The 24,420-nt window shown below is 45.0% G+C and overlaps 1 protein-coding gene across 5 annotated transcripts in view; it reads left to right on the forward strand.

The window, feature by feature from the left end:
* The first annotated feature begins 1,017 nt into the window (after window positions 1–1,017).
* Window positions 1,018–24,420, forward strand: part of LOC136372041 (excitatory amino acid transporter 4-like) — a 39,018-nt gene continuing 15,615 nt past the window's right edge. For 4 of the 5 annotated variants that reach the window (XM_066336508.1, XM_066336507.1, XM_066336509.1 and 1 more), the window contains exons 1-2: window positions 1,018–1,081; window positions 16,556–16,672. The gene's annotated coding sequence lies outside the window, so the exon portion shown is untranslated. The remainder of the gene's footprint in view (window positions 1,082–16,555; window positions 16,673–24,420) is intronic. The other variant, XM_066336506.1, reaches the window with a different exon arrangement.

The following is a 24,420-nucleotide window of genomic DNA, read 5'->3' on the forward strand; positions in this document are numbered from 1 at the left end:
GCAGCGCTCCTTGCTCCCATTGCCACACATGGATGGGGGTGTCACTTCCCATGCTGGACATGAACGATGGTCTGTTTCCTTTTGCATAATGTTTGCTGGGTGCCATCTCAGATTAAAGGAACATGAGTTCCCCTTTTTCCAAGCTAAGTGCTTGTATGCAAACTAGAAATGACAAACTGCTAGGGTGGACAACAGAATTTTTCAAACGTATTATGCAGAGGAGGCAAATATTTCAAATGTATATTTTCAAATGATTTATGCAGAGGAGGCGACTCTGTACAGCAGAAAATTTCCTGAAATATGAAAACATGAATTTTGATGTATACAAACCCCAAAGGGAACATATTTTGCTGCTCCTTTTTAATAATAGTAAAAAAAAAGCTTTCAGGGCTTTTAAAGTTTAATATAAACACACTCAGCTGTCAGCCTCCTTCCTCAGCTTTGCCAAACAACCTTACACAGACTTCCACAGCAACACTACAAATCTTGTATCAGTCTCCAGCAGTCAATTTTTTTGTTTGAAAGCAGAATAAGTGAGCATCTTCTACAAAGATTATTCAGATTATTGTTGCTATTCTGCAGATGAGGTCCAAGCAGAACAGAGCCACAACAAGTGTATTTATGATAGCTGGCCCAGGGTACTGATAGTTTATCTCTAGAGCCAAAAAGGAAATGTTTCAAGTGGAAAATTAGGTGGGTAAGATTTCCCTGACCCTACGAGTGCCTGCTCCAGCCGTGGAGAGGCACAGAGCAGCGGGGGATAACGGGGGCCCACCGCCTGCAGCCCACCTTGACCCTCCTCCGCCCAGCCCCGGGCTGCGGCTGGAACGGGGCCCTGCTCGCTGGGGCCAGCGGAATCACGGGCACAAAGAAGGAATAAGAAAGGAGCTGTGGATGTGATGACTGTGGCTAACCCCTCCTCTCCAAAGGCTTCCTTTCCGTCTTCAAAAGTTCGGCGTTACTGTGCAGCTGGAAGCGATCAGAGCCTGTCATTCGACCTGAGCTTGGTTCCTGAGACAGTCTGAGCGCCCCTCTCCTCCAGAGCCCTCCACAAGCTTTACTGCAGGTCTACAGTTTGAAGGTATGGTGAGCACCCTGTAAAGGTAATACTCTGCTCAATTTTGCATGAGGACTTTGTTAATCATACAGGAGATCCCAAATGTGGGCAGGATTCCTGTTCCAGGAAAGCATTAAAGATGTTAAGGAACTCAAAATTATCAGAAATACTCTTTCATATTTCTGGTTTTCAGAGTTTAATGCATTTCCCACCATCACAGGAAGAGGGAATGAGGTGTCACTAATACAATTTGTCCTTACAGATTTTACATGAATCCAGGTTTTGTGAACAGATGTTCATACACTTCTGACCTTCAAGAAGCAGCTCCTGGGCTGTAGAGGAGCTGAATTGCCTAAGGCAGTATATTGGCTATGTCACTGCTTTTACATGTTCTCTGACTGCTATGCAAAAGATCTATTTTAACCAGAGCTCAGGATGTAATTTTTTGTGCTAGATGCCTTAGGTTAGACTGAGCAAGCACCACTTCCTTAAATTTCATTCTCTTTTCTGACACCACATTTTAAATTATCTGACCTGGAAAGTACTAACAGACCTCCCCCATCAACTGGTTTTTGAGACAATGTTTTAAACGTGTGAATGAAACATATATGCATATAAAACCTCATCCAAGGGAAGTATTTAATGGAATTGAAGCCTTACTAAGTAACCTTGGTAATGCATACCTAAATAAAATCCCATAGAGAACACTTGATCCTGAGGCTCATTCACCTTCTTGGCACTGCCTAAGCATGTTTCTGCTACAAGGTGGGCTACTGGCCTTGCCTCGCCACCATTGTCAGGATCAGGCTTGTTTGTGGAGCCACTTGCTCTGCATTTCCTCTTCCCTGATGTGATCAGAGGCAGGAGGTGCTTCAAGCCATTAGCAAGTGAGACCACTATGGTATAGGAGTGTTAGAGGGGAGAGTCTGTAAAATATTATATGTTAATAATGAATTCTTTATTTGCTGGTTTTGTATCATTTAATTGAATAGTGTTGCAAGGGAACCAGCAATACTATATTCACAGTGTGAAGCATAGTTTCCAGGATTTACAGCTGTGTAATTCCCATGGGATTCATTCTCATTGGTTAGCACTGGCTGTACACTGGTGACCTGAGTGACACTGTAGCACAAAGCTTTTCAGCCCAGACACACTCACATGCTTTTCTCACCTCTTCACAGGGAACTAAACGAACCTGCTGTGAGCACAGCTGCAGATCAGGGAGGTAAGAGTGTGTTTGTGTGTAGAAAAGCACCGGGAAGAGGGGCAAATAAGTCAAAGCCAGAGCACACCAAGGATTTCAGACTGTCAGCTGGGATTCCTGAATTCTTAAAAGGCTGGTATTCGTTAGTCACTTTATCATTTATGTAATTAAGTAAGAGGAGTCTTTAAGTTTGACCAATTTTATACAAGGTAGCAGGGTTTGAGTTAACCTGGGATGAGGAGATGTCCAGAGATGATCACTTGCAGAGGTGCAAGGAGTGCAAGCATCAGGGAACCGGGTTCTTGTGCTCAACATGGCCAAGAGCTGAAGGAGAGGTTGGTTCTGTTGGTCCCCATGCTGGAGCCTCACCCTTCATGTTGCACTGCATTGACTGTCAGCAGTGCTAAAAAAAATATTCCAAAGCAGAGCAAAGTATGCCAGATGCTGTTCCAGAGGCATTTCTTATCACAATGCTAAAAGAGGGCTGAGCAGATAGTTCAGGTATCCTGGCAATGTATACATTCATGGGACCAAAGTAGAGCAGCAGCCTGGCAAGCAGATAAACACATGGTTGGTTTGCTTCCCAAGTTCTTCAGCATGGTATGCTGTGATGAAGAAAAGTGGAATTTTCCATCTGGTTAATCAGACTTTGTGTGCCATGCTGCTGTCTCCCCACTATGGCTGCTTGCAGATGCCCATTTAGCTGCAGGCTATGAACAGTGAGATTTCTCAGGGGCTTCTCCTAGGTCAGGAACAATCACTTGAAAAATAGATCAGAGAGCTCACAGAGGAGGTGGCCTGATAAGCTGGGAACGTGCCTTCCCTTTGGCTCAGTTTCTGTAATGAGCTGTGAGATAGCTTGTGTTGCTTCTGTTGACAGTGTGCAGCCAGCACAGGACCACTCCAGGCTTTTCTGAGCAAGGACTTGAGCCCCACATGCCTGCCTGAGCTCAGCCTAACATCTACAGGCATCTGGGGCCACCTCATTTATGATCCATGAGAGCGAATGGGGAGAAAACTCCCTGTGTGGGAATTTGGAAAGGATGCTTGGTTGGACGCAGGAGAGATTCCATATTATGTGACTGCCTGTACATAACTGTCCTGTGTGCTGGCACAGGACAGCCAACTTGGAGCATCCTTCCCATGTATGGAGACCTTCAGAATCACAGCCCTGTACTGTCTGTGCATGCTGCCTGAATGGGCCAGGGAGATCCAGGCACCAAATCTGTGCAGTCTTAGTTGGTGAAGTGTGCTCAACAAACCCTTCTGTAGCACCAAAGGGGGCAAACTAATCCCTGAGTCACCAGCTCTGGAGAACTGTTTGAAGAGGCAGCCGTGATTCACCATGTAATACATCAAAGATGTAGCAGAAAGAGCACAGCTTATGAAGCTGAACCTGTTCACCTGTTAATTTGAAAGCTGGTTTTTGACTTCAGACTGCATTAATCTATTAATATATTAATATATAAAAGAGTGATCTGGCAGAAAGCTCGCTGACAGGACAAGATACAAAGCAGATAGCTACATATGCCTTTGGAATGAGATACCATTTGACAACAAAGCAGTTTGGCAAGGAGATGCATGTAGTGTTACCTGCAGTCTGAAAGAGGAGATCCTGTATCTTTCTGATACGGCTTCCAGGAGATTTTCCACAAGGGGGAAGATTTAGAGATTCCTGATGGATCTGGGAACCTTTGAATTCTCCACTTGGGGGTCTTACAGCAAAGCTCTATCCCAAGGTGAACAGATGTTTTGTCAAAATTAGGAGCCTAAGAAACATGACAGAAGAGTATCATTAACAGAGTGAAATAGAGTCTCTGAAGAAGAGGAAGGTAGACTGTGCTTTTTCTAGACAAAACTTGAGAGAACGAAATACAAAGTCCATCAGGAGTGGTTGAAAGCAGGTTTTAGGGGATTCTGCAATTCAATGAAGGAAAGCTAATGGTGTAGATTTTCTCTAGAGCTGGCTGCATTCTCTGAAGTCTTGTGGTTTTTAATTCTTCTCCTTCCAGAAAGCCATTGAATAACAGGGAAGACTCCCAGTGGAAACTAAATTGCAAAATCAAACCCCAGAAGTCTATGTAATGCTGCACTCTGTAGTTTAAGATCTCAATTGGAAGGAGAGGAAGAGGAACCATGTTGAATCCATGCTGAGGGAAGTGGTGATTTGAGGGGGCATCTGGAAAAAACTTGGAGGTGCTGCTGTCCCAGTGACAGCCGAGGATCATCCACCTTGACTAAGACTTTCATACCACAGATCTTATTTGCATTTTAGTCTCTAAGGACTGCCCACAGGGTGCTGTATGCATGAGTGTTTGTTTATCCATGGTGATTAAGCTATAGCCTCTTGGTGTGTCAATGTCAGCATTACCAATAGCATTAGTAGGTTCAGTTCAACTCCTCTACAGCAGCTGCTGACTGCTTTCTTCATAGTGATTATGCATTATTTCCAGGGTCAGGTAAACCCAGGCTTATATAATTTGCCTGAAACGGTGGTGAATTCATGACCACGAGAAGACAGTAATGCAGCTTCTAAATTTCTTCAAATAGTATATTCTACTTAAAAGAAAAATTAATTAACACAGGGCTATTCCTGTCCTGAAAAAGGAGGTCAGATAGATGATCGCACTTGGTCCCTTTGTCCTTGTAATTATATACAAATACACAGCATTGGGTGGCTGTTGGGGAAGAGCACAATGCCAATGGTAACACCATAGGAAGAACAGCAAAGAAAATGGCCCAGTTAAATCTGGACAAATACATCATCAGAGCAGCAGACGTAAAGCCTTTCATCCTGTTTTCTCAGCTCAGAGAAAGCAGACAGCCACAGCAGTATCAGACCAAGCTACTTGAAGCAACAGAAAGGCTTTGTGACATCCTCTGGTTTGTACAAGTTATTAATAGAGGATGCCCAAATGAAAGTCATGTGCTGTTATTGCAAAATCATGGCAAGCTGTTCTTAAATTGCCTATTCAGAACATTTCAGTCTATTGACATGGAACAGGGTGTACTGAAGGTGCTCTATTGCAGTCTTAGCCACAGAAACAACCACACTCAGAACAAATAATAATCATGTCCACTACTGTTCAGGAGACTGTTGCTGCTGCCACCAGTGATTGTTTGCTTTTTTTTATTTGCTTGGCTACATAAAAAATGCCTTCAAACAATATAGGGTAACCTAAACAGAGCTCCTTGCAACACAGCTGCTCTTCCAGTTTTGGCCTTCCTACTACCATGGCTGTCCTATGGGATAACATCACTCTGTACTGAAGATTCTTGTATTACCAGGGACATTCTAACATTACTCAAACCAGAAACTGTTCCAGAGTGATTGCTTCCAACCCAATAACCTTTGCTTCCTAAGAATCCAACTGTTACTCTTGGGTGAGATTCCCTTCTCCATAACCATTCTTTGTTACTTCAACATCACCCACCTGTGGTGGCAGGGAAGCTGGGGAGTTAGGGAAGAGCAGCAGGAAAATGCTGCTGAGAAGGGAATGGAGCAGTGAAAACACATAGTGAGAAAAACTACAAAGGTGAATAACCCAGGCTCACTAGAGATAAGCCAGGGGGCAGCGTGCTGATGTTAGAGAGATGGTGTGCTAGTGAGGTCCTTCAGTCTGTCATCTCCATGCTTGGGGAAGGGAAGAAGATTGATGTGTCAGCAAAGAAGCAAGAGTTATTGATGGGTTAGAAACCATGGTATCATCTAAGAATGGTCACGTAGGAATTAGGGCTTCTCCCTCCAGGAAGGTGGTGGGATCAATAGGCCAGCTGAAATGCACCTACACCAATACCCACAGCATGGACAACAAACAGGAGGCGCTGGAAGCTATGGTGTATCTGGAGAACTACAATATAATTGTCATCACAGAGATATGGTGAGATAACTTGCATGACTGGAGTGCTGCAATGAATAGTTTTAGACTCAGAAGTGACAGGCAAAGAATCACAGAATCACAGAATCACTAGGTTGGAAGAGACCTCTAAGATCATTGAGTCCAACCCAGCCCTAACACCTCAACAAAGCTGACACTGAGTACCAGTCTTTCTTTAAACACATCCAGGGATGGTGACTCCACCACCTCCCTGGGCAGACCATCTCAATACTTTATCACTCTTTCTGTAAAAACTTTTCCTAATATCCAACCTATATTCCCCTTGACACAGCTTAAGACTGTGTCATCTCCTGCCAGTTGCTGCCCGGAGAACGAGACCAACCCCACCTGACTACTACCACATTTCAAGTAGTTGTAGAGAGTGATAGGTTACCTCTGATCTCCCTTTCTCCAGGCTAAACACCCCAACATCCCTCAGTCGTTCCTCATAGGGCTTGTGTTCCTCTGGAAGCCCCTCACCAGCCTTGTTGCCCTCCTCTAGATATGTTTAAATGTCTCAATGTTCTTCCTAAACTGAGGGGCCCAGAACTGGACACAGCACTCAAGGGGTGGCCCTGACCAGTGCTGAGTCCAGGGGAAGGATGACCCTCCCTGCTCCTGCTGGCCACACCATTCCTGATCCAGGCCAGGTGCCATTGGCCCTTGGCCACCTGGGCACACTGCTGCCTCATGTTCAGCCGGCTGCTGATCAGAACCCCCAGATCCCTTTCCTCCTGGGCACTGCCCAGCCACACCGTCCCCAGCCTAGAGTACTGCAGGGGTTGTTGTGGCCCAAGTGCAGGACTTGGCACTTGGACTTACTAAACTTTATCTTATTGGACTCTTCCCATTCTTCCAGTCGTTCCAGTTCTCTCTGCAGAACCCTCCTACCTTCCAACAGATTGACACACTCCCAGCTTAGTGTCATCTGCAAACTTACTATGAAGACTTAATACACTCAGCCATAATACCTTAATACCATAATACCTTAATACCCTCGTCAATAAAAATATTGAAGAGAACTGGCCCCAACACAGATCCTAGAGGGATACCACTAGTGACTGGAAGGAGGGGAAGTTTTGTGGTAACCCTGTGTATGAGGGAGTGGTTTGACTGTCTCAAGCTTAATGATTGCAGTTGATGGCAGAAAATTTTGCTTTTATATATTTTTCATATATTCATAGCTTAGTACAACATAGACTATTGATGTTTTGTATAGTTATATAGTTTCTTAGTTTATTTCAGTACTTTCAGTACTCTGTTAAAACAGACACATTCCTGGAATCCTATTCTAATCTTACTTCTTCAGTGAACCCAGGTCATTCTTCTGCTTTCCTATATATGTAGACATAAACAATGTGGGCTAGAACGAAGGGAGGAGGCTTCAGTAGGAGGCTGAACCAAGGGGGGAATTACTTCATTAACTGTCCTTCTAATTGGGGATTCTTGTCAACTATGCTAATATGCTAAATTTATAAAAGCGTCATAGCCCTATATCACATGTGCGTTTCAGCGTGCATTCTGCTGTGCATTCATGCTGATATAAGGCGTCACAATGGTAAGGTTGGATGCTTATGTTTATTAGTAAGGAGGAATGTCAATAACTGTCATAGACTGACCAACCAGGAAGAAGAGGCAGACAAAACATTCTATAAGCAGCTGGAAAAATCCCCACCGTCACTGGTCCTTGTTCTTGTGTGGGGCTTCAACTTTACTGGGGTCTGCTGGAAATGCAACACAGTGGAGAGAAAATGAGGTTCCTGGAGTGCATGGAAGAGAAAACTGCCTGACACAGCTGGAAAGTGAGACAAGCAGAGAAGCTGCCCTACTGGACTTGCAGTTTGTGAGCAGAGGCAGACTGGTGGGAGATGTGGCAGCTGAGGCCGTTTGGATGCAGCGATAATGAAGCAACAGAGTTTTTGATACTGGAGAAATAAGGAACAGGGACAGCAGAACTGCCACTTTGGACTTCAGGAAAGCAGACTTTGGTCTGTTTGGGAGACTGATTGAGAGCCCCTTGGGAAGCAGCCCTGAGGGGCAAAGAGGTCCAGGAATGCTGGACATTCTTCAAGAAGGAAGACTTCAAGGCACAAGAGTAGGGCTGTCCCCATGTGCTGAAACACAAACCGTTGGGGAAGAGACTAGCTGCCTGAACAGAGAAATTTGGCTGTAACTCAGGAGGAAATGAGCATTTATCATCTCTGGAAAAAGGGGCAGGGAACTCCAGGAGGACTATGAGGATGTTGGGAGGTTGTGCAGGGAGAAAGTTAGAAGGCCAAAGCTCGACTAGAAGTTAATCTGTCCACTAGCTGTAAGACTAATAAAAAAGTTTTCTACAGACCTATCGGCAAAGGAAGGCCAAGGAGAATCTCCATCCCTTATTGGATGTGGTGAGAAACATTGCCACAAAGGATGAGAAAGAGGCTGAAGTACTTAATGACTTCTTTGCCTCAGTCTTTAATAGCAAGAACAATTGTCCTCAGGGTACCCAGTCCCCTGAACTGGAAGAGAGAGATGGGGAGCAGAATCAAGACCCGATATACCAAGAGGGAATGGCCAGTGACCTGCTATACCACTTGGACCAGCACAAGTCCAAGGGTACAGGCAAAAGAGCTCACCGAGCCACTCTCTCATGTTTTACCAGCAGTTCCCGGTCAGCCAGAGAGGTCCTGGGTCACGGGAAGTCAGCAAATGTGAGGCACACATATGAGAAGGATTGGAAGGAGGATCCAGGGAACTACAGGCCAGTCAGTGCCAGAGAAGGTGATGAAACAGATCACCTTAGGCTGTCACATGGCATGTATAGGACAACCAGGGGATCAGCATGGTTTATGAAAGGCAGGTCCTGCTTGACTTCTTTCTATGACAAGGTGACCTGCTTAGCGGATGAGGGAAAAGCTGTGCATGTTGTATGCCTCAACCTTAGTAAAGCTTTTGCCACTGTTTCCCACTGTATTCTGGAGAAACTGTCTGCTCATGGCTTGGAAGGGTGTGCTCTTTGATGGGTAAAAGCTGTCTGGACATCTGAACCAAGAGAATGGTGGTGAATGGAGTCACTGGGACCAGTGGTGTTCCCCAGGGCTTAATTTTGGGCTCACCCCTGTTTAAGGTTTACATCGATGATCTGGATGATGGGACACCCTCAGTCATTTCACAGATGACATCAAGCTGGGTGGCATGTTGATCTGCTGGAAGGCAGGAATGCTCTGCAGAGGCAATTTGACAGCCTGGATCAGTGGGCCAAAGCCAACAAGGCAAAGGGCTGGGCCTTGCCCTTGGGTCACAAGAACCCTAAGGAACCATCCTTGGTTTGGGGCAGAGTGGCTGGAAAGCTGCCAGCGGTGAAGGCCTGAGGGTCCTGGTCAATGGTGGCTGAACAGGAGCCCAGGTGTGCCCAGGTGGCAAAGAAGGCAAATGGCACCTGGCCTGTACCAGCCACAGTGTGGCCAGCAGGACCAGGGCAGTGACTGTCCTGCTTGTCCCCTGTGCTAGGCACTGGTGAGGCCTCACCTCTAGTCCTGGGGGCAGGTTTGGTCCTTCACCCCAAAAAAGACATTGAAGAGCTGGAGCATGTCCAGAGAAGCAAACAGAGCTGGGGAAGGATCTGGAACACAAGGCTGATGACGAGTAGCTGAGGGAGCTGGAGGGGCTCAGCCTGGAGAAAAGGAGGTTCAGGGTGATCTTATTACTCTCTACCTTTACATATCCCTGATAGGAAAGTGCAGCCAGGTAGAGGTTGGGCTCTCCTCCCAGAGAACAAGGGACAGGACAGTAGCAAATGGCCTCAAGTTGCACCAGGTGAGGTTTAGACTGGAAAAAATTTCTTCACCAAAAGGGCTGTCCAGCCCTGGCATAGCTGCCCAGGACAGTGGTGGAGTCTCCATCCCTGCAGGGATTTAAAGGCCATGTGGATGTGGCACTTGGGGGCATGGGCTAGTAGTAGGCTTAGCAATGCTTGGGGAATGAACTTGATGATCTTAGAAGGCCTTTTCAAACTGAATGATACCATGGAGACCACGGGAGAAAATACCTAAGGTTTGGTCCTCTCTATTTGAAAGCATGACTCAGAAGGAATGGAGTGAGATCAGACAAGGCAGGAAATGAAGGGATAAAGTCAGATGGTATTCATCTCACTCTATTGTGGGTATTCAGCTAATGTACCAGTCTGAAATGCCTCTTCCTGGGCAGATAGCAGTTTTCAGAAATAATGGTCTGGAGAAAGGGACAGTAATGGTCTGGAGAAAGTTTTCGTATTTACATGTATTTCGTATTTCGTTTTCTCCCGCCTCTGTGGCAAGGCACATCCACCTTGTGCTGTATTGAAGTCTATTCTTCTCCATAGCAGGACATTCTGTTATTGGAAGATCTTGCCTGAGTTTCAAGAAGAAATAGTATATTTTTAAGAGCAATCCATGGGAGTCATGCCAGCTATCATTCTGGCAGAATGTATTTCATAGTGCTTCAAAGGGTGTACAAAGATGGGCCCTGAGAAATGCTTCTACCTACTGTGAATTCACTTGTGACGTTGCATTGCACGTGTCTCTGTAGAGCAGCCAGAGCAGGCACATGTAGAATTCAGCTGTCCAAACTTATAAGTGAGTGCAAGAAAACTTACTAATGTCATAAAGAGAATCTCATGTAAGTGTAAAGAGTTATGTAATAGTTAAAATGTCAATAACATACAGAAGGCACCTCTGGTATATTGTATTTACGGCTGATCTACTGCAGGAGAAAGTGATTTTTCAGCCACTGTGACAAAGAACATAAATTTTGTGCTGATATTCCACTGGGCAGCTGATGACTGTTGGCATCTTCACTAAAACTCTGTTCTGCACAGAAACTGCAACAGTACAGTGGAGAAACCTGCTAAACCTGGGAGCCTGGGAACCAGGGAGGCCTATTGTGAGTAGAAAGCACAGCCAACCACAGGCTGCAAGAGGCAGAGCAGAGATGTGAAGGAAAGAGAGATGCAGCCTGCTCATGGAAAGGAAGAAAAGAAATTAAAAGACAGTGCCACATTAGCATGGGAATTATCTCTGTGCAGCATAAGCAGTGGAAGAAAGCTGCATTCCCAAGTCACGGGTAAAACACAAAATACAGTAGAATAAATTTAAAAATACAATAAGGCAAGTGAAAATAAAAAGGTTTTTAGAAATAACTTATTTGTTACATGAAAACTGAATCGAGTCTCAAGTGGGTCAGGGAGAAGAACTGCTAGTTTGTAATGCAGCAGACAGGCATGAGGCTGGGAGGAAGAGTCAGAGGTGGATTAGGGTAGGGAAGAAAGTCAAAATTGCTCCTCACCCTTCTTGTCATGCTGTAGGAATCAGGTGAGTTTCTACCAGGGAACCTCTCAGGATGAGAGCAGGGGATTTATTTTCCAGTGGCAGTGCAGTTTCTCAAACTGTTTGAGGAAAATGGTGTTTTTGTAAAGTCAGGCATCAAGAGTAACCAGTGTAAGAATCTGCAGTTTGCACTGGCTGTGCCTGTATAGTGATTTACAAGGATTGCTTAAAGAAAAATTAAATAACAAATCACACAAACTCTCAATGCAGAACTCCTCCTAAGAGTGTGCAGCACAAGTTTTCAGTGCATCTGGAAGAAGCAGGGAGCATGAGCTGGGATTCAAAACAGCTAAAATGCCTCAGCCACACACACACTCTCAGCAGAGCCAAGAAGAAAATGAGGGCACATTAGAATGACAGAAACTTCAGAAATTCACAAAACTTTGTCTCACTCATCACCTGAAACTACCCAGACAAAATTTGTGGATAATAGATTTTGTTGCTGGATATACAATTTTTTATTTTCACCGTCTTTGTTTTGTTGTCCCATCAAAAATTCTGACCAAAAATTCTGACAGCAGGTGCTGTCCATGAGAACAACATCACATGCTCTTTCTCTTTTAGCTCTCTGGGCCCTGTTCTCCTTGACCCTTGCTGCTCCCTCCAGGCTGCAGCCAGGAAAATGCACCATAGCAGCTTGGCTATATGGGGACAATGCAGAGCACCATGAGACCTGTAGTTTATAAAAAATGAGGTAAAAAAATTATGAGAGGCACTCACATGAGGAAAAACTACAGCACAGGTAGGAGTAGATTTACATCAGTCTGATGTCCAAACCAAAACATTTCTTTACATTTCTGAATTTTCCTGAGCTTCATGTGTGATAAGAGTTGAAATTTTGATTTTTTTGTTAAAAAATAGGGCAAAAATAGATGTTGAGAGATTGGCATTTCCCATAGGAAGGAAATTCCATTATTTGAGAAGCTCTGTGAAACATGAAGGAAGTTCATTTGCAGAAAGTCTGCTAACTTGTAATGAAGGTCGCAGCTGCATAATTGGACTCTGTTCCCAGGGCCAGTGAGCAATGCAGGAGACAGAATTAATACCAACTCCCAAATTAAGGTTACTGTAACAAGGAGAACAAAACTATAGAATTGCAAAATCCAGGGAAGGGAGGGCTGAAAGATTGCTTAACACACAAAGAAATCACATCTTTCCCCACGACAATTAGCAGCAAGGAATATCCCAGTGGCTTTCTACACTCCAGCAGAAAGTATCCATGTCATTGGATACTTTCCATATCCAGGTCTAGGTATGGATGGTCCGTATCCATCCTCCCAGTCACCACATGTTCAGTTGACAGGGCTGTCACACTTCCCTGCCATTCACTACATCATGGTCCTGAAGGATTTTTTCCCAGCAGTTCAGAGAAATCAAGCACTTTCAAAAGACTGATGTGCAAAGTGCTTGCTGGAAGCCAGGAAAGCCATGGGACAGTGGATACAACCATCTACTTGTGTTTTGCATTTCAGCCCTGCAGGCCCAATGCCTCCTCCAGACTGTGTGCCCAAACTGGACACTCTAACTGCATTCTAACAAAGACTCACATGGGAGATTTACCTTATTACATTATGAGTCAACTCTTAGCCCATTTTCAGGTGTTTTGCTTTTTAAGGATCCAATAAAAAACAGTCTTTCTTAAAAAGTAGAGATGATAAAGAAGGAGTTGTTCTGCTGGACCTGCAAACATCTCCTTTAGACACACAAGCCCTTTGTAAAACTTTGTCTCAAGAATAATTTGCCCAGAACTTCCCTTGTTTGGGACCTGGGTCTTCCTAATTTGTCAGAGATACTGATGTTGTCTGGATTTATACCTTTTTTCTTTTATATGTTTTCTGTATTCTTTACACATATATTTGTAGCTTTGTAGTATATTATTGTAACTTAGTTTCAGTATTTTCCTAGCAGAAAGACAAAATAAATTCCAGGATCACTATGCTATCTTGGTTCTCTTTAGAAAGCAAGTTTGAAACCAGCTCTTCAAGACATATTTTTATAACTGTGGCCTGGTCCTTATCTGAGGGAGGAGGATTTTGAAGGTGCTAGAGCTACAGGGCGTTAGTTCATGGAGTGTACTTCTAATTGGGGGGCTCTTGTCAGATATGCTGATTTGCAGAATCTATAGAAATTGTACATGGGTCACACAGGGCAAGCATCTTCAGTGTTTTCCACCTAACAGACTGTGCACCTAAGGATGCTTATATAAAGATACCCCTTTTTATCATCCTAAGTGTGTCTGGCTCATATTTCTAGGACTAGAAAAAAAGACATCCATACAGACCAAGGATGTATTTAAAGACAGAAAGGGTGCAAAACTGCCCTGTCCCAATGCAACATATTTAGTCTACTTGTGGAATTAGCATGAATCATTCTGAAAGGTGCTTTGTGGAGGAAATTTCCAGGGAGCTGATTTTGAAAAGCTATTCCAGACTGTTTCCCATCAAGTCCTTCCTTTATCTTCAAGCATCTGTGCAAGGATAGCATTAGAACACCTACTGTAAAGCAACTCCATGACATGAAGTGCAGTTGTCATTCTTTTATCATTGCCTCTCATAAAGTGACATTGTGAGCTTCCTTTTTACCCATTGTTGAAAACTTAGAGCATCATGTGGCCTCTGATGTGGATGATTAAGAGTGCCTGGCACTCATAGAACAAGGAAAGACTTGGAGGAGTTAGCTGACCATGGGATTTGTTCCTCAAGGATTGCTCTACCCTGGAAAGACTGGGACATCAGGCAGCTCCATCCTGAGGGAGCAGAGTCTTCTCCTCCTCCATAGCTTCAGGCTGCTGCTTTGTGTCTTATTAAATAACTCAAAGTTGCCTGGAAATTTCCACAGGTACAAGTTGAAATATGGAAAAAGTTGCCAAAGGAGAAGGTTTAAGGTACTTGTCACTGCAAGTTTATGGCTTAAAAAGCCCTATGGGTGCTAACCAGGGGATTAAAAACTGGGGTAGAAATTAGCAGAGATGCTAGGAACCAAGCTAAACTTCGGGTATAGGAAAGGACAACCATTCACTGTTAGCCAAACACTGCTGCCTGAAGTGGAATCAGGGAATAGAACAGTATTTGAGGGGTGGCCAAGTGTGTGGCTGCTCTGCCACTCTCTGGGTAGCACCAGAAATGCACTTGTCCAGGGAAGGAGTGCTCTGCTATAGGTCATCAGACCCCAGCAGTGCCAACAGTGCTGTAAGGGGCTCTCCTGCAAGAGCAGCTTCTGGCTGAAGGGGCATGAGGAATATGGGGTATCCTTTCCCTGGGACTGCCCCAGCAATGGCTGATGTGAAGCAGCAGAAGACGCAAATATTAACAATGTCTGCCAGGCTGGGCCACCACAACCTGTCTCTCTTTACCTCTGTGACTGGACTATCTCTCAGCCACATTTCTGCAGGAGGGTTTTGATGTGTGGTACAGGCAGGGCACACCTATTCCCCAAAATCAGAAGCATTAATTTTGGAATAAAAATACCTTCTTGGGTAGCCTATTCCAGTATGTGTTTTTCTGGAAAGATGACTGAAACCTTTCAGGACACAGTACTTGAATTTACAGTCCCCAGTTGATATTTGCATGACCTGAGATTATGTTGAACTTTCAATAAGAAGATTAGGGTCATTAGTGCCATGTGAACCACGAAATCATGTGAAAAACAAGCAATTTATTGGATTCAGAGAGTGTGTCCTTGTCTCCTAATGCAGCAATAGCTTGTGTCTGGAGCAAGTTTAAACAAGGGAGAATGACAGAGACAGTCATGACTCCAAATGGCTCATTGAGCGAAGTCCCATCTAATCACCGTCCTGATTTATGGTTGCACTCAATGATTTTAAAATTCTTTTCAAACCTAAACAATTCTGTGATTGATGTCTGAAAAAGCCAGTTGGTGCTGGGAGTTGCTTTCTGTAACCTGGGCTGAAGAGGTCCAGTTCTCCTCCTCCTACAGAGCTGATGAGGACACAGGATTTGGGGGGATTTAATTTCCAGGGTCGTCTGTAAAATGAGCACAACGCTTTGGCTCCTACTCCTGGCTGGATGAGTTCAAACTCTGCACAAGCTGCAGTTGCAGATGCAATGTATCAGCCTTGGTATGCCAAAGCCAGAGCACACAGCAAAACTCTTACACTGGGGACACCTGAATTAAGGAGAAGCTACTTTCATTAAACGACTATGTCCATTGTGAGTCATGTATCTGGTAGGGTGAGAAACAGAGATACTGTTGTAACTTCGATGCTGTGCTTGATTTTTGGATATAGTTTTTCACTCTGCCACATTCAGAGGCCAGCATAGGCTGTGTGGTGCTCACACCTGTAACCTGACTTGTGGTTTCAACACACTGCATTGATTGAAATTTTGAAATGTGGGGCTTTTATCTAAGAAACTGAATCAGGAATCAATATTTAAGAAATCAGTGAGCAGTGAAAGTTTTGCCTGCTTCTTTGGAAGCAGAGTCTGTCTCCCTGACAGGCTGTACAACTACTGTATTTTTTTTTTTTTTTTTGCATTCTCAGTGAACTGATTGCTCCATATGATGTGCCTAATGCATCAAAGGGAAACTGCAGCAGTTTGGCTGAGGCACAGACATGGCTATTACCTAAGGCTGATCTGGACAAACCACAGGGGTGTGTCTGGACCTAAGAGGTCCTGTGCACCCAGACTGGACTAGTGAAGGACCTGCCTGTCCAGTCAGCTGTTGCTGCTGGATTGACTTATGCATGCAGCCTCCCTTGTGGGAGCAACCCTTGTAAGGGGCAGAAGTGGAACGGGGATGAGATTTCATTCTCATTTAACAGCTGCCCTGCTCTCTGTTACTGCTAACTCTCCTTGAAGCTTGAGTGAGGAGGCAGAAGAAAGTGCAAGCCCACTGGTACTGTGAAACCCAGTAAGGGCTCTATGCAACCTCCTGGTGACAGGTGCTTTCTGTGCTCTGGTCTGGTGCAATCATCAAAGATTTTTCCTGTCTCCTCCTACAATGCCACTCCCCCACCCCTTTCTGCCATGTATCCTGAGCATATACAGTCTTCCTTTCCTCTCTCAGAAGATACTGCTCAGAGCTCTCTGCTAACACTGTACCTTTCTAGAGAGAAAATACTTCTTCCTGCCTTTGAAAGAATTAAAGAACGAAACAACGCAGAATAATCCCCCAAGACGAAAACGACTTGCTTCCCTCTGTGCTTGGCAACCTGCACTGGTTCCAGGTGAGTGGTTTTATCAGTGAATCTGAATGCATGCGTAAGAGTGGTGCCAGGATCACGCGCTGAAGCAGGGCAGGAGATTTCCTTGGGCATGTGCATGAGAGAGTGGCTCTCATCTGCCTTAGGACAGGGGGCTGCTCAGTGGGGGGTGCTCTAAAAATGGGACTCTGTGTCTCAGGCTGGGGTTAAATGCCTGGCGGGAAGCTTGAGCGAGACAACCTTATCACAGGACCTTGGCATGAGTAGGGAGCGGAGAGTGGCACTTGTCCTTCCAGTATTGAACTTAGGCCCCAAACCCACTGCTCAGCTGGTGATCACTGTCATTGTAGAGCTCAGCTATTTCAGATTTGTCTCCCTTTAGCTGGTGCCCTCTCACAGAGATGTGTCAGTTGCTAGGCCTTGAGCAGATTTGTTCTCCTCCTGGGTCCACTGTTGTGATAGAAGTTATCTGGGAGGGAGCTGCCTGACATGTATCAAGAAACAGAAATGCCCTGCTGAGCAGAAAGCCCTTCCAGGGGCTGCTATAGCAACACAAAGATGGCTGAGCTGAGCTTGTGAATGGAAATTTTCAGCATAGGCTCTTTGGCTTCACTGCCTTCAGCTTATACTTCCCTTCCCAAGGGCAAGCAGTGGGCCAGTCTGCAAAGGACCTAATAGCATGAGGGGTAAGAATGCCTCCAGCCAAGGGCGGGGGGTCTATGAGCCCTTTGAGGATAGAGATCCTGGTCCTCAGAACTGAGAAAAAAACCCAGGCAATAGCACAATGTCTGGATTTAATGCTCCTGATCACAGACACTGAGCTACTGATGGGGGGAACTCAGGTGGGAGTGGAGACATCTACTCCTCCTTTTACATCCTTGCAAAGATAATTCCCACAAATCACCTGTTTTATTCAGCTGGCAGTGGGGGGACTGTAGCTTCCCACTCTGGAGTGCCCAAAAAGCAAGTAGAACTTGAGAGCTGCTAACAGCAACTTTCAGACCACTGAGGAGAGTGACATGTCTCCTCCTCATAAGCATTGAGCCTCCCCTCCCTTACCTCCTCTCTCTTGGTGACCAAGCACCAGAAGACCACCTTGGAAAGACTGGCACAGCTTTTTCGGTGACCCCTTGCCTTGCCCTTCCATATTTGCCTAACTGTGCAAAACTCTTTCCAACATCTCTCCTTCTACAGAGATTTCTTCTTCTTCTCCCACTTTGGGTGCTTCTTTGCTGCTACCTGTGGAGACTTCCCTCACTGAAAATTTTGCTCGTTTTGATGTTGAACATAAAGCAGAGTTTCCTTGGAGACAAGAGAAACAGTGGGCTCAAAGTGCTGATTATTTCACAGTCTGACCGGCTTTCAGCAATGAAAGCTAAAAAGGGGATTGCACTAGCAGAGGGAAGAGGCAGCCTGGGGCAGCTGTCATTGAGGGGGACACCTGACATGCTTTTCCAGTGTCATCCCTTTAGCAGCATGGCTTGACCGAGTGCCATGTGCCATGTCCATGGCAGGATGTGATGGTACACGCTGTACCAAAAACACTGCTGTCTTGGGATTATATTGCCTTTCTTCCACCAGCCCCTGGAGGCTGGTAAACCTGGGAGAGGGTTTGCAATGGGCATTTCTAATTTGGCTGACTTCTGCTAGTCCCAGGAGTAAAACTGGCTAATTAGATTAACCCCTTTTTGTGTTCTTCTACACAGACATTAGCAATAGTGGGACAATGCTGTAAAGCAGCCGCATTTCAGTTATTGTTTCCCATCCATTTGTTCTGACTACTGACAACTGGGCATGTACCAGCCAAGAGCCTGAACTCTCTGAAGAATGGAGCTCTCCTCTGCTGTGCTGGACATGCAGATTTTTGCCTCTCTTGGGGCAGGTTATCTGAGCATCAGCTGATATCTCTTGGACACATTAGCAATCAGAAAGCTGTGCCAGTGTGTCATATGAGGGCAGAGGAAGCAGGCATGGGATGACTGCTGTGCTCTGCCTCATGAGAAATTGGAGCACAGAGCATGAAGGCAGATAGTCTTCAACTGAAATTTTTGTTACTTTCTCCAATCCCACACACCATGGCAAGAGTATCCTGTCATGCACATGTCCTGCCAGTGGTCAGGACCTTCCCTTTGATTGATGGCTCCCCCTCTGCTGGGAAATCCCTGAGTCCTCACAGTCCGTCCAACAGCCACAAAAGGCACTTGTCTGTTCCAGTGAAGCAGCATTTTCTTGTCTGTCTTTCAGTGCAGTGCAGAACTGCTGTGCAGGCATCAGAGGGTGAGAGAAGAGTGGAGAACCAACCACATCCCTGTGCTAATTATAAATGTAAATCACCTCCAAGACACTGCCATAGACAGGATGTCTATGTTCTTCAGTGCTGTCTGAAGTCCCATAAAGCTTTGTCTCATAGGACATCAGCAGAAGGAAGGTCACAGAATTGCTGAGGTTGGCAGGGACCTCTAAACATCATCTAGTGCAATCCCCCTGCCCAAAGCAGTCAGCCACAATTGGTTGCTCAGGACTGATGGCTTTTGAATATCTCCAAGAATGGAGAACACCCTGCTAGTCCCTCTGGGCAATCTGCCCCAGTGTTCAGTCTGTCTTGCAGCGACAAAGACTCTCTTTATGCTTAAGAAGAATTTCTGGGTACTTCAATTCATGTCTGCTACCTCTCGTGGTTACTGTGCAGCACTGAGAAAGGTCTGGCACTGAATTTACACCCTCCCTGCAGGTGTACATTGATGAAACCTACCCCAAGCCCTCTCTCCTCCAGGCTGAGCACTCCCAGATCTTCCAATCTTTCCTCATGGGAGATAACCCAGTCCCACCATCATCTCTGCAGTCCTTCAGTGGACTCTCTTCCCTGTATCCATACTGGGAAACACAGACCTGGACACGGCACACCAGCTGTGGCCTCACCAGTGCTGAGTTAGAGGGGAAGGATGACCTATCTCAACCTGCTGGCACAAGCACAGCAGAGTTTCTGGACTGGTGGTCCCACCTGGGGTGTCTTGGGAGTTCTGTGATCCCAGGGGTGATGTACCAGATGCAGGCCCTAAGAAACTGTTATTAGGGGGTTGATGTTGAGTTTGTCTGGACCATGTTAAGTAGTCAGATATATTTCTTCATCCACCACAGCCGTATTCTGACCATTACCTGCACAAAGCCAGGCCAGATATCTCTGCAGCCCACCCCCATTCCCAGAATACTTGTCATGACCTCAGAGCTGTCTCTGGAATAAGGGCAGAGCTGTGCAGAGGCATGAAGTAGATTTATTTCCCTACATGTAGTTTCTCCTCTTAGCAGAACTGTCTGTTCTCCCTGGCAGAAACTCAATGTATATCACTGCTACACGGAACTGACCTCCTCTGGCCAGCACCACTGCTCTGACCCCTTGGGACATGTTTTCACGTGGAACTCTGCCCTGTCGGCAGATCTACATGCTGTGTAGATCTGCATATGCAGATACAACCTATCTCCTCCCAGATCCTGCCTCCAGATGCAGCACTACTGCCACAGCACTGGGCTCTGCATTGTGCCAGCACTGCCCAGTGACAGGCATCACACCCATGGGGCTCTGCAGGGCTACCCCAGCAGCATGGAACACGTAGACTCTCATGAGAGTCTACCTGCCTCCCCAGTGGACAGACTGGATTCATGACCAGTGCATTTCTGAGGAAAGTCTGCCCTTCACCTCTGCTGATAGCCTGAAGCATGTGCGGCTCAGGAGGAGCTTGCTTATGGGCCCCCATGGATGGAAACTTAATACAGACAGTGTAAAACTTTACAGCACATGAAAAAAAAATTATAAATACTTACAGCCTGCCTCTTGATGTTTGAATAACTGAATGCAGAAACACTTCAGTGATGACAGCTTTATTACAAACTTGGCTGGTTTTTTTCTGAAGTTGAGCCTGCATAACAAAGAAAGTAAGTCATTGAAGACTTTCACAGCAGCTTTCCTAGAATCTGACTTAAATGCAAAATTTCTTCAGCAAGCAACTTGAAATTTAACTGATTAATTTAGGGTTTTTTCTGTTGTTGTGATGTTTCAATATTTAAGATGTGTGTATGGGTTTCTAAATACTAAAAAAATCTCAACAGTCTCAAGTATTTAATGTTGCAATATGAAAACTATATCATTCCCAGAAGTGCGATTCACGTCTTGGGATTTTCACTTTATCACAAGACAAAGTTTGAGATTACTCTCACGTTAAATTTCAAACACAGCACTGTACCAACTACAAGGAGGAAAATTAACTCTGTGCCAGCTGCCACTCATCCTCTCAGGGGTGGAATATTTTCTTATTTGTCCCCTAATGTCTCCAAAATAAGTCCTAGTACTTTATTCTGTCAGTCTGTGCTTTTCTGTGGTCTTTCCAGTTTCTTTGGGAGTCACTGGAAGGAAGAGTTTTTGTTTCTGTGTTTACTGCTTTTCATTTATGCCTAGAGCACAAAATTCTTCCTGTCACTTGTGAGCAGATGAACAGCTCAGCCCTCTGCTCATTTTCTTTTTGGACCTCACAACTGAAATCTCTGTTGGCAGCCTGTCACCACCAGTGATGGTGAGAAGGGGATCTTCCTTTTCGTTCCCTTTCATATCCATTGCTTTAAAAACCTTTCATACATGATCCGTGACAAAAGTTTTTAAAACCCTGACTGATCTGACACTGAGGCCATATCCTTACAGATGAGGGTTTTCCTTCAACTAGGTGCATTTGAAGATTGCTTTTTACTTCTTCTGCTCTCCCTAGTTCCCCATTTAAACAAGCTGGTCTTTTCTCTGGGAGAGGGGCATGGCCAAAATGTGGGAGGCTGTGTGTCTTTACAAAGCCTGTAGTCAAAGATTACATTCAAGATACTATTTCAAGAAATTTCATTTTGTTTGGAAAAAAATACATTTTCCAGTGCATGTAGATGGGGAGACATCTGGAGAAGAGATTGGGTGAATCCTTTTATATCAGTGGGTTCTGCCCCCACCTTCCCTGTACAGGAAATTGAGCCATTGCTGTGGTATAGTCCAGCTCTAAGAAAGGCAAGGTTTGGAGGAGGGGGAGTCCACTTCTCCCTACTCAACATGGGTCCCCTCAGGTCACCACAGCAAATGAGAATCTGGTTTGTGTGTAGAAAATCTCTGGTGGGTAATTTTAGAGCCATCAGTGTGACTTTTGACTTCACTAAATTGTTTGGAGTTTTCCACATAAAAGTAAGACAGCACTTCACATTATCAATGTGTGCTGGGTTGTTTGATGAGGAATGAATGGTTTGGGAGAAAGAAAAAGAGTGTCTGGGGTTTGAAAATTTCTCTGATGGTTCTTCTTTTGGAAGTGATTGCCTCAGGTAGCAATCTAGCTCTACTGTAGGCAGCCACACAGCATCCCTGCTGACTGGGAAGCAACCCAATGTTATTCTAATCCACAAGAAAGGCATAAGGGAAGACACAAAGAAGTACACAAAGATCTGTAAGTTTAAACTCAGTTTCTAGAAAAAATATGGAGAAGGTCCTACTGAATACTACTAAAAAGCGTTTGAAGAATAATACAATCTTCAACATGGGTTCACAGAGGAAAAGTCCTCTTTAACCAGTTTAATTTCATTTTTGGATGAGGTCACACCCCAGGTTGATAAAGGGAAGGTAGTGCATGCAGTTTTCCTGGCTTTTAGTGAGGCTTTTGATACTGTCCTTCACAGCATCCTTCTGGACAGTTGTGGGAGGGGCGAATTGATGGTGTGCAGTGTGAAGAGCTGGCTGGATGGCAGAGCTTGGATGGTTGTAGTGAATGAGGCTCTGTCTGGCTGGTGAATGGTCACTGGTGGTGTCCTTGGGGCTTAACAGTGGGTTCAGTACTGTTCAGTATTTTGATCCATGATCCAGATGCAGGAATTGAATATCCCATTAGCAAGCTTGCTGACAATATCAAACTGGTAGGTGCCATTGACTTTCTTGAGGAACAAGAGGCCTCAAAAGAGAATTTTGATGAATTGGAGCATTAGGCTATCTCAGGCATGAAATGGTAGTCCAAGTGCTATTTTCTGTGGCTGGGAGGGAGTAACACTTGGTACAAGTCTAAACTGGGAGAGGAGTGGCTGAAGAGCAGAGAAGGACCTGGAGGTGCAGATTGGCCGCAGGCTCAAGAGGAGTGAGCAGTGTGCCCAGACAGCTGAGAGGGAAAATTGCATACTGGAGACATCACACATAGCATGACCAGCAGGTACAGAGAGGGGTTTATCCCATAGTAGTCAGCAGTGCTGCAGCCTCACAGGAGCACTGTGTGCAGGGCTGGGCTCCAACACTGAAGAAGGATGTGAATGTCCTCAAACATGTCCAGAGGAGGGGAATGGAGGATGAGCTTTCTGGTGAAGAGCTGGAAGGCATGTCATACAAAGAGGAGCTGAGTGCTCTGGGCTTGACTCCTTTGGAGAAACGGAGGTTTGGAAGCATTGTTTTCTGCAGTTTCCTCAGGAGGGAATGTGGAGAGGGAAGTGCTGGACTGTTCTCTCTGAGATCCAGGTGCAGCACTGGGAATGGTTCAAAGTCATGCCAGAGGACAATCAGATGGGACATTAGGAAGCATTTGAATGCCCAAGCAACAGGACAAGGAGTAATGACCTGAAACTAAACCACAAAAAGTTCTACCACAGCATGAGGTAGCACTTCTTTACATTGAGGGTGGCAGAGGACTGGAACATCTGCCCAGGCAGGTCATGGAGTCTCCCTCTGGAGACGTTCAAACCCACTGAGGTGTGTTCCTGTGTCATCTGTTCTGGGTCATTTGTTCAACTTCGTATCTGGAAGGCTATAAATGATACAAGTTTATTGTATAATTTATAGGGGGATTGATTATATACATAAAATATTTAATATATATATATATAAGGGGATTGAATTCATAGTTTCTAAACCTATTGTCAGGTTCAGGAGGCACAATCTCAACGAACTGAAAGAATCTTGCAGTTTCTTTTTCTCATATGTAGCTCTGAAAAGCAGGACTGGCAGTGAAAAGAAGGAAGACAGGCAAAGTTTTCACACAGTCTGGTGTGCATTATCTCCATCAACAGATACAACTGGGGAGGTATAGGAAGGAATGGAATGCTTGATCAAGCTTGAATGAGTGGATCAAAATCCATGGAATGCTGTTTGCTGATCTAAAAGCTGGGGTGACCACAGCAGCACTGCAAGTTTCCTGCAGCAAATACTCATCATCTTCGCCAGTGGCCTTTGCACAGCTTACCTTGGGAGGGCTTAGAGTGACTTGGCTGGGCGACCTCAGATATTTCTGCTGTTCTGAACCTCATGAAGGCATTAGCATCTAGGCAAACTAACCTTCTCTCAGAATGGAGGTTTTTCTCCACCTTCTGTGCACATGACCTTGCAATCTTGTACAACAAAGCAGTTCCTCATTAAGGCAATGTCTTCAGATCATGATAGGCATTTATCTGGGTCCAAATGGAAGATACTAGGTGTGTAATTTATAGAGAATATAGTCTCATTTGTGAGGGTTTCTTTGATTTAAATTTTAAATTTTGATTTAAATGGACTAGCTCCTTATTTGACAACACCAAATACGGTCTTCCAGCACTTGCTGAATGTGCTAAGGTGACTTTTGTTCTTCTTTGGTTTCATTTAGGTTTGTATTACCTTTGCAAACTCCTGGGAACAAGAATAATTTTCTGACCTTCTGTCAAGGCACAGTGACAGAAGGAAAATAGCACCTGCATAGTCAGGCAATAATCTTCCTCATTATGTAAAGTGCTGGGTGTCTGCTGCCTTC

The sequence above is a fragment of the Sylvia atricapilla genome, chromosome 26 (assembly GCF_009819655.1).
Source record: "Sylvia atricapilla isolate bSylAtr1 chromosome 26, bSylAtr1.pri, whole genome shotgun sequence".
Classification (NCBI taxonomy): Eukaryota; Metazoa; Chordata; class Aves; order Passeriformes; family Sylviidae; genus Sylvia; species Sylvia atricapilla.